Raw genomic sequence first — 10,893 nt, 5'->3', positions numbered from 1 at the left:
ATTCTTTATTCATGGCTGTGTTCTTAGGCAAAATTGTGAGTGAGCCCACTCCCTTGGCTGAGAAGCAACCCCACACATGAATTGTCTCAGGATGCTTTACTGTTGGCATGACACAGGACTGATGGTAGCGCTCACCTTGTCTTCTCCGGACAAGGTGTTTTCCGGATGCCCCAAACAATCGGAAAGGGGATTCATCAGAGAAAATGACTTTACCCCAGTCCCCAGCAGTCCAATCCCTGTACCTTTTGCAGAATATCAGTCTGTCCCTGTTTATTTGCTGCCCTTCTTGACACCAGGCCATCCTCCAAAAGTATTTTCCTCACTGTGCGTGCAGATGCACTCACACCTGCCTGCTGCCATTCTTGAGCAAGCTCTGCACTGGTGGTGCCCCGATCCCGCAGCTGAATAAACTTTAGGAGACGGCCCTGGCGCTTGCTGGACTTTCTTGGGCACCCTGACGCCTTCTTCACAACAATTGAACCTCTCTCCTTGAAGTTCTTGATGATCCGATAAATGTTTGATTTCGGTGCAATCTTACTAGCAGCAATATCCTTGCCTGTGAATCCCTTTTTGTGCAAATCCATGATGACAGTACGTGTTTCCTTGCAGGTAACCATGGTTAACAGATGAAGAACAATGATTTCAAGTGCCACCCTCCTTTTAAAGCTTCCAGTCTGTTATTCTAACTCAATCAGCATGACAGAGTGATCTCCAGCCTTGTCCTCGTCAACACTCTCACCTGTGTTAACGAGAGAATCACTGACATGATGGCAGCTGGTCCTTTTGTGGCAGGGCTGAAATGCAGTGGAAATGTTTTTTGGGGATTAAGTTCATTTTCATGGCAAAGAGGGACTTTGCAATTAATTGCAATTCATCTGATCACTCTTCATGACATTCTGGAGTATATGCAAATTGCCATCATCAAAATTGAGGCAGCAGACTTTGTGAAAATTAGTATTTGTGTCATTCTCAAAACTTTTGACCAAGACTGTATAGTGTATCTGGCGCTGGTGATGGGTGATCAATAAAATGGCATTCTAATGAAATATCAACGATTCAATGTAAAACTTTTCATTTGACAAATTTTGCCATGACTATGTATGAGAAAGTACTATTTTGCAAAGCCAATAGCACACATTTATGCTACAGATCGATTTGTTGAAACAAGAAACTGATCTCAGAACAGATTTTCTAAGAAATGTTGTCATACCGGTACATGCATCTGTGGATCACAATACGCAAAATGTAAAGCATCCGCATAACAGCGAGGTTCTTAATCACAAACGCTTCGCCTTTTCCTCTCTGTTCATCATCAATCATCTCAACACTGATAAAGAAAGAAGCAACGAATTGCAGTCTGCTGAACAAGAAACATTGTAGTAGGTACGTTACGGTAATCATACAGCCAATCACTGCAGAGCGCAACTGGTAGTTTGCCGTTCCAAATGGCGCTGTTCTGTGTGGGAGTGTGCGGTGGGTTGGCTGTGACATTTTACGGAATTGGACCTTATGGGGTTACAGTTATATGCTCCTCTTTCACGTCCACCTCTCGAGCAAGGTATTGACATCTCATTCAAAACATTATATACATGTATCTTAATGTTGTGTAGTCATTGTCGAGCCACTGTTTGGTGGCACTTATCTAACAGTTCGATCTCGGCAAATCTTTGGCAACACCCAACCAAGGATACTGATAACTCCCCCTTTGTCTGTGACCCAACCACTGACAGTGTCAAATAACCAGTTATATGTTTTGTAATGTTGCTGATACTACTACAACAACAACTAGCCTGGTTCCAGATCTGTCCAAGAGCTGTCTCCCTGTTAGGCATGACAACTATCATGGGAGCGGTTGGTAAAAAGACTGCACAAACAGATGTGGGACCAGACTAGTATTATAGGCTACTTTTCTGTCTTGAGTTGTCATACAGACAATACTACTTTCTAATGGTAAGTCAAACTTTCAAGGGCTTGAATGTGTGGTTAAATCGTTAGCCATAATCTCTGATAATGATACACTATAAATACAAAAGTATGTGGACACCCCTTAAAAATAGTGGATTCGGCTATTTCATTCACACCCGTTGCTGACAGGTGTTTAAAATCGAGCACACAGCCAATGAATCTCCATAGACAAACGTTGGTAGTAGAATGGCCTTACTGAAGAGCTCGGTAACTTTCAACATGGCACCGTCATAGGATGCCACCTTTCCAACATGTCAGTTAGTCAAATCCGATAAACTGTAAGTGCTGTTAATGTGAAGTGGAAATGTCTAGGAGCAACAACGGCCTACCAAAGTGGTAGGCCACACAAGCTCACAGAACGGAACAGCCAAGTGCTGAAGCGCGTAAAAATCGTCTGTTCTCGGTTGCAACACTCACTACCAATTTCCAAACTGCCTCTGGAAGCAACGTTAGCACAATAACTGTTTGGAGTGGTGTAAAGTTCGCCACCATTGGACTCTGGAACAGTGGAAATGGGTTCTCTGGAGTGATGAATCACGCTTCACCATCTGGCAGTCCGACGGACTAATCTGGGTTTGACGGATGCCAGAACGATACCTGCCCCAATGCATAGTGCCAACTGTATAGTTTGGTGGATGAGGAATACTGGTCTGGGGCTGTATTCCATGGTTCGGGCTAGGCCCCTTAGTTCCAGTGAAGGGAAATATTAATGCTACAGCATACAATTACATTCTAGATGATTATGTGCTTCCAACTTTGTGGCAACAGTTTTGGGAAGGCCCTTTCCTGTTTCAGCATGACAATGCCCCTGTGCACAAAGCGAGGTCCATACAGAATGGTTTGTCGATATTGGTGTGGAAGAACTTGACTGGCCTGCACAGAGCCCTGACCTCAACCCCATCGAACACCTTCGGAACGCCTACTGCGAGCCAGGCCTAATTGCCCGACCTCACTAATGCTCTTGTGGCTGAATGGAAGCAAGTCCCTGCAGCAATGTTCCAACATCTAGTGGAAGGCCTTCCCAGAAGAGTGGAGTAGTAGTAAAAATAATATGTCTGACATGTCCAAGCCTGAAAAGTTATCCTTAGCATGCAGTAAATGGTAACTTTTTCTATCTTTGTATTTCTCCGTTTCGCAGAGACATGATTAAAGCCATTCCGCTGCTGTTAATTTCTGTTCCTCCATTTGCAAACTACCTGGTTTTTGTCCTAATGTGAGTTCACTTAAGTCATCTCCTCAATATCCTCCTCCTTTGATTCATATTCAGTTAGAAAATGTCTTAATGATCACTAACTGTAAGTCGCTCTGGATAAGAGCGTCTGCTAAATGAGTAAAATGTAAATGATCAATTAAATGGGAGTTAAAAGGTCAATCAATTATTTTACATTTATGCCCTCAATGATAATACATTGTGCCCCCCTACAATGTATTGAAACTCTCTTCGTCCATGTGTCCTGTCTCCCCTCTATATCCCTGCCCTACATATTCCTCCTGCAATCCTCCATCTGCCCCTCTTCCATCTGTTTCTCCTCTCTCTGCTTCCCTCCTCTCCTTTTCACGACCAGGTACCTTTTCCCCCGCCAGCTCCTGATCCACCACTTCTGGACCACCCAGCAGCAGACGGAGTTCCAGGGAGTGAACCATTCCCACAGGGCCCAACACCACTGGGCAGCGCTGAAGGGGCTTGAGAGCGCAGGTTCACATGTCAAAAGACAGCCGCCTAAAGAGCAGCCTACTAGACCTCTGCAACAAGGTGGGTGAATGATGATACAGAACCATTAACTCCTCCCTTGCGTACATGTTACTCCAATGTTCCAATGTGTTCACTGTCCAACATTTTGTTGGGCAAATATGGATATGTTTTTCCATTGGTAACTGTAATGCAGCTAATAAAGGCCTCTAGACACTGATGTCTGACCAGTACAGTGGGGGAAAAAAGTATTTAGTCAGCCACCAATTGTGCAGGTTCTCCCACTTAAAAAGATGAGAGAGACCTGTAATTTTCATCATAGGTACACGTCAACTATGACAGACAAATTAAGAAAAAAAAATCCAGAAAATCACACTGTAGGATTTTTAATGAATTTATTTGCAAATTATGGTGGAAAATAAGTATTTGGTCACCTACAAACAAGCAAGATTTCTGGCTCTCACAGACCTGTAACTTCTTCTTTAAGAGGCTCCTCTGTCCTCCACTCGTTACCTGTATTAATAGCGCCTGTTTGAACTTGTTATCAGTATAAAAGACACCTGTCCACAACCTCAAACAGTCACACTCCAAACTCCACTATGGCCAAGACCAAAGAGCTGTCAAAGGACACCAGAAACTAAATTGTAGACCTGCACCAGGCTGGGAAGACTGAATCTGCAATAGGTGAGCAGCTTGGTTTGAAGAAATCAACTGTGGGAGCAATTATTAGGAAATGGAAGACATACAAGTCCACTGATAATCTCCCTCGATCTGGGGCTCCACGCAAGATCTCACCCCGTGGGGTCAAAATTATCACAAGAATGGTGAGCAAAAATCCCAGAACCACACAGGGGGACCTAGTGAATGACCTGCATAGAGCTGGGACCAAAGTAACAAAGCCTACCATCAGTAACACACTACGCCGCCAGGGACTCCGCCAAATCCTGCAGTTCCAGATGTGTCCCCCTGCTTAAGCAAGTACATGTCCAGGCCCGTCTGAAGTTTGCTAGAGTGCATTTGGATGATCCAGAAGAGGATTGGGAGAATGTCATATGGTCAGATGAAACCAAAATATAACTTTTTGGTAAAAACTCAACTCGTCGTGTTTGGAGGACAAAGAATGCTGAGTTGCATCCAAAGAACACCATACCTACTGTGAAGCATGGGGGTGGAAACATCATGCTTTGGGGCTGTTTTTCTGCAAAGGGACCAGGACGACAAATCCGTGTAAAGGAAAGAATGAATGGGGCCATGTATCGTGAGATTTTGAGTGAAAACCTCCTTCCATCAGCAAGGGCATTGAAGATGAAACGTGGCTGGGTCTTTCAGCATGACAATGATCCCAAACACACTGCCCGGGCAACGAAGGAGTGGCTTCGTAAGAAGCATTTCAAGGTCCTAGAGTGGCCTAGCCAGTCTCCAGATCTCAACCCCATAGAAAATCTTTGAGGGAGTTGAAAGTCCGTGTTGCCCAGCAACAGCCCCAAAACATCACTGCTCTAGAGGAGATCTGCATGGAGGAATGGGCCAAAATAGTGTGTGAAAACCTTGTGAAGACTTACAGAAAACGTTTGACCTGTGTCATTGCCAACAAAGGGTATATAACAAAGTATTGAGAAACTTTTGTTATTGACCAAATACTTATTTTCCACCATAATTTGCAAATAAATTCATAAAAAATCCTACAATGTGATTTTCTGGAGAAAAAAAATCTCATTTTGTCTGTCATAGTTGACGTGTACCTATGATAAAAATTAAAGGCCTCTCTCATCTTTTTAAGTGGGAGAACTTGCACAATTGGTGGCTGACTAAATACTTTTTTTCCCCACTGTACATGTGTTTTTAATGGGGTACACCCTAACATATCTGACATCCAGGCAATTTGAGACTTGTTTTCTGGACCTCCCCTTGGTATCAAGAGAATGAACGCAGGTCAGATGGTCAGTGCTTTCTTGAAGTCTTTATTCAGAAATTCCCTGAAACATGAGTCTGTGTTTACTGTATGGATATCAGACCCACTGGATTTGTCTCGTCTGAAAAACATATCAACATACAGTGAGCTCCAAAAGTATTGGGACAGTGACACATTTATTTGTTGTTTGGGCTCTGTACTCCAGTACTTTGGATTTGAAATGATACAATGACTATGAGGTTAGTGCAGACTGTCAGCTTTAATTTTCATCCATATCGGGTGAACCGTTTAGAAATTACAACACTTTTTGTACATAGTCCCCCATTTTAGGGGACCAAAAGTATTGGGACAAATTCACTTCTGATATTCATAGCACGCAATGACTACATCTTGGTAAATAATGTATTGTGTCATTTTGGAGTCACTTTTATTGTAAATAAGAATAGAATATGTTTCTAAACACTTCTACATTAACTTTTTACTACTTTAATAGACAAGTGAATTTGTCCCAATACTCTTTGTACCCTAAAATGGGGGGACTATGTACAAAAAGTGCTGTAATTTCTAAATGGTTCACCGATATGGATGAAAATACCCTCCAATTAAAGCTGACAGTCTGAACTTTAACCTCATAGTCATTGTATCATTTCAAATCCAAAGTGCTGGAGTACAGAGCCAAAACAACGAATAATGTGTCACTGTCCCAATACTTTTTGAGCTCACTGCAAGTCTCTTTGTCCCAACCCCCATGATTGCCACTCGACTGAACAGCCACGGCATAGAGCTGCTACAGCTGGACCGTGCTCTCAGCAGACATGGCCTGCACCAGTTGGATGACTCTGAGCTGAGACAGGTCAGTGCACATTGCTTGACCTCATTCTAAAGATCTACATGTAATCTGATTCATGCAGTGCATTCGTAAAGTATTCAGACCCCTTCCCTTTTTCCACATTTTGTTACGTTATAGCCTTATTCTAAAATTGATTAAATGTTTCATCATAAATCTACACACAATACTCCATAATGACAAAGTGAAAACAGGTTTTTAGAAATGTTTGCAAATTTATTAAAACGGATGGAAACAGATACCTTATTTACATAAGTATTTAGACCCTTTGCTATGAGACTCGAAATTGAGCTCAGGTGCATCCTGTTTCCATTGATCATCCTTAACATGCTTCTACAACTTCATTGGAGTCCACCTGTGGTAAATTCAATTGATTGGACATGATTTGGAAAGGAACACACCTGTCTATATAAGATCCTACAGTTGACAGAGCAAAAACCAAGCCATGAGGTCGAAGGAATTGTCTGTAGAGCTCTGAGACAGGACACCAAAACATGTCTGCAGCATTGAAGGTCCCCAAGAACACAGTGGCCTCCATTCTTAAATGGAAGAAGTTTTGAGCAACAAAACTCTTCCTAGAGCTTGCCGCATGGCCAAACTGAGCAATCGGGGGAGAAGGACCTTGGTCAGGTAGGTGACCAAGAACCCGATGGCCACACTGACAGAGCTCCAGAGTTCCTCTGTGGAGATGGGAGAACCTTCCAGAAGGACAACCATCTCTGCAGCACTCCACCAATCAGGCCTTTATTTTAGAGTGGCCAGATGGAAGCCACTCCTCAGTAAAAGGCACATGACAGCCTGCTTGGAGTTTGCCAAAAGGCACCTAAAGAGACTCAGACCATGAGAAACAAGATTCTCTGGTCTGATGAAACCAAGATTGAACTATTTCGCCTGAATGCCAAGCGTCACGTCTGGAGGAAACATGGCACCATCCCTATGGTGAAGCATGGTGGTGGCAGCATCATGCTGTGGGGATGTTTTTCAGCGGCAGGGAATGGGAGACTAGTCAGGATCGAGGGAAAGATGAACGGAGCAAAGTACAGAGAGATCGTTGAAAACCTGCTCCAGAGCGCTCAGGACCTCAGACTGGGGCGAAGGTTCACCTTCCAACAGGACAACGACCCTAAGCACACAGCCAAGACAATGCAGGAGTGGCTTCGGGACAAGTCTCTGAATGTCCTTGAGTGGCCCAGCCAGAGCCCGGACTTGAACCCGTTCTAACATCTCTGGAGAGACCTGAAAATAGCTGTGCAGCGACGCTCCCCATCCAACCCGATAGAACTTGAGAGGATATGCAGAGAAGAATGGGAGAAACTCCCCAAATACAGCTGTGCCAAGCTTGTAGCATCATACCCAAGAAAACTTGAGGCTGTAATCGCTGCCAAAGGTGCTTCAACAAAGTACTGAGTAAAGGGTCTGAATACTTACAGTTGAAGTCGGAAGTTTACATACACTTAGGTTGGAGTCATTAAAACTCGTTTTTCAACCACTCCACAAATTTCTTGTTAACAAACTATAGTTTTGGTAAGTCGGTTAGGACATCTACTTTGTGCATGTCACAAGTAATTTTTCCAACAATTGTTTACAGACAGATTATTTCACTTATAATTCACTGTATCACAATTCCAGTGGGTCAGAAGTTTACATACACTAAGTTGACTGTGCCTTTTAAACAGCTTGTAAAATTCCAGAAAATGTCATGGCATTAGAAGCTTCTGATAGGCTAATTGACATAATTTGAGTCAATTGGAGGTGTACCTGTGGATGTATTTCAAGGCCTACCTTCAAACACAGTGCCTCTTTGCTTGACATCATGGGGAAATCAGTCAAGACCTCAGAAAATTAATTGTAGACCTCCACAAGTCTGGTTCATCCTTGGGAGCAGTATCCAAACGCCTGAAGGTCGTTCATCTGTACAAACAATAGTACGCAAGTATAAACACCATGGGACCACGCAGCCGTCATACCACTCAGGAAGGAGACGCGTTCTGTCTCCTAGAGATGAACGTACTTTGGTGCGAAAAGTGCAAATCAATCCCAGAACAACAGCAAAGGACCTTGTGAAGATGCTGGAGGAAACAGGTACAAAAGTATCTATATCCACAGTAAAACAAGTCCTATATTGACATAACCTGAAAGGCCGCTCAGTAAGGAAGAAGCCACTGCTCCAAAACCGCCATAAAAAAGCCAGACTACGGTTTGCAACTGCACATGGGGACAAAGATCGTACTTTTTGGAGAAATGTCCTCTGGTCTGATTAAACAAAAATAGAACTGTTTGGCCATAATGACCATCGTTATGTTTGGAGGAAAAAGGGGGTTGCTTGCAAGCTGAAGAACACCATCCCAACAGTGAAGCACAGGGGTGGCAGCATCATGCTGTGGGGGTGCTTTGCTGCAGGAGGGACTGGTGCACTTCACAAAATAGATGGCATCATGAGGAAGGAAAATGATGTGGATATATTGAAGCAGCATCTCAATACATTAGTCAGGAAGTTAAAGCTGGGTCTTCCAAATGGACGATGACCCCAAGCATACTTCCAAAGTTGTGGCAAAATGGCTTAAGGACAACACAGTCAGGGTATTGGAGTGGCCATCACAAAGCCCTGACCTCAATCCTATAGAACATTTGTGGGCAGAACTGAAAAAGCGTGTGCGAGCAAGGAGGCCTACAAACCTGACTAGCTTTGTCAGGAGGAATGGGCCAAAATTCACCCAACTTATTGTGGGAAGCTTGTGGAAGGCTACCCAAAACGTTTGACCCAAGTTAAACAATTTAAAGGCAATGCTACCAAATACTAATTGAGTATATGTAAACTTCTGACCCACTGGGAATGTGATGAAAGAAATAAAAGCTGAAATAAATCTTTCTCTCTACTATTATACTGACATTTCACATTCTTAAAATAAAGTGGTGATCCTAACTGACCTAAGACAGGGAATTTTTACTAGGACTAAATGTCAGGAATTGTGAAAGACTGAGTTTAAATATATTTGGCTATGGTGTATGTAAACTTCCGACTTCAACTGTGTCTAAAAAGCAGTTTTTTCTTCGTCATTATGGGGTATTGTGTGTAGATTGAGGGAAAATGTATTTAATCCATTTTAGAATAAGGCTGTAATAAAATGTGGAAAAAGTCGAAGGGTCTGAATACTTTCCGAATGCACTGTATGTCAGCAAAACAAATTAGATCAAATACTAGTAATTTGCCACTAGTTACATTGATGTATCATATTGGTGATAATTTGACCCTGGTCTTGTCAGGCCTGCTATGTCAGGGGGCTTGACTCTGGTAGTCTCAGCATCAACCAGTGTCGGGAATGGCTTTCACAGTGGCTCCAGTTCTCCTCTCGCCTGAAAGGTATCTATTCTCTCTGTGTCTCTCTCTTTCTGTGTCTCTCTCCTGACAGTGTTTTCTGTTCGGGGAAAATATTGTTGTGGGGGAGGAGGCTGATTTGAATATGGCTGTTTGTCCTCATGCCTCTCTCTCTTCTGTCCCAGAGTCAGAGGGCTCTCTGCTTGTGCACAGCATGGTCTTGCTCTCTGCCAACTACCCAAAGCCCTACCGCCATTGACAGGAAGGAACAAGGAGTGATCCGCCACTTCCATTAATTCAGCCATCTCTCACCATGCTGGGAAGGGCAACTTTCCCATAGGGCATCAACATCTGCAGTCTACCAACGCAACGGAATAAACACCAAGCCTTACAACTCATATCTCACTTTTAGAAGGACAAAGTGATTACTTGATGCTTTGGATTTTTGTGGTGATGGTGAAGGAAATGTGATAACATAGCAACTGTTGCAATGTCTCAAACTGGTCAATGTTTTCAGGCTTCAAATCAAATCTTATGTCACATGCACACGATACAGCAGGTGTAAACGGTACAGTGAAATGCTTACTTGCAAGCTCTTAACAGTGCAGTACTCAGCCTTGAATCTGGTTTTGTTTACTTGTTAAGCTGAGGTTTTATCATAGACATGGAAAATATGAAGCATAGAGAGCTGAAAAAAATGTTATCTGTCAATGTTCAGCTTGTCATTTTTGAAAAGTAGTTAGTTAGTAGTTAGTAGTAGTCTGCAGACATTACAACCCAGACCCATAACATAGCCTTTTTGGAGATCATATGGTGTGTCGTTTTACTGTTCATATATACAAGGGCAGGGTTGGGGAGTAACTGATTAAATGTAATCTGATTTACAAAAACGAACTAATCAGTTACATTACCAGCAGAAATATTGTAATCAGATACTTTTGAAAAACTAGTTGATTACTTATAAATTCAAAGAGGATGTTTGTGAGAAAAAAAATACATTACGACACCTTTGTTTTCTCAATAACCAGGTTTCCATCCAAACTGTTTAACAAGTAAAGTACATGTCGGATAAAACATGTAATGACAGGCCTGATTGAAAGATTTTATCGGTAAACTTTACAAATGTTTACAAAACATATGCTAGACAAGATGCGATCTTTTTG

The 10,893-nt window shown here is 42.7% G+C and overlaps 1 pseudogene; it reads left to right on the top strand.

The window, feature by feature from the left end:
* Positions 1–1,445: 1,445 nt before the first annotated feature.
* LOC121537209 lies at positions 1,446–9,989 on the top strand (annotated as a pseudogene).
* The last annotated feature ends 904 nt before the right edge of the window (positions 9,990–10,893 follow it).

This window comes from Coregonus clupeaformis, chromosome 24, assembly GCF_020615455.1.
Source record: "Coregonus clupeaformis isolate EN_2021a chromosome 24, ASM2061545v1, whole genome shotgun sequence".
Lineage (NCBI taxonomy): Eukaryota > Metazoa > Chordata > Actinopteri > Salmoniformes > Salmonidae > Coregonus > Coregonus clupeaformis.
The sequence above is the reverse complement of the archived record's forward strand: the minus strand, read 5'-3'. Positions and strand labels throughout refer to the sequence as shown.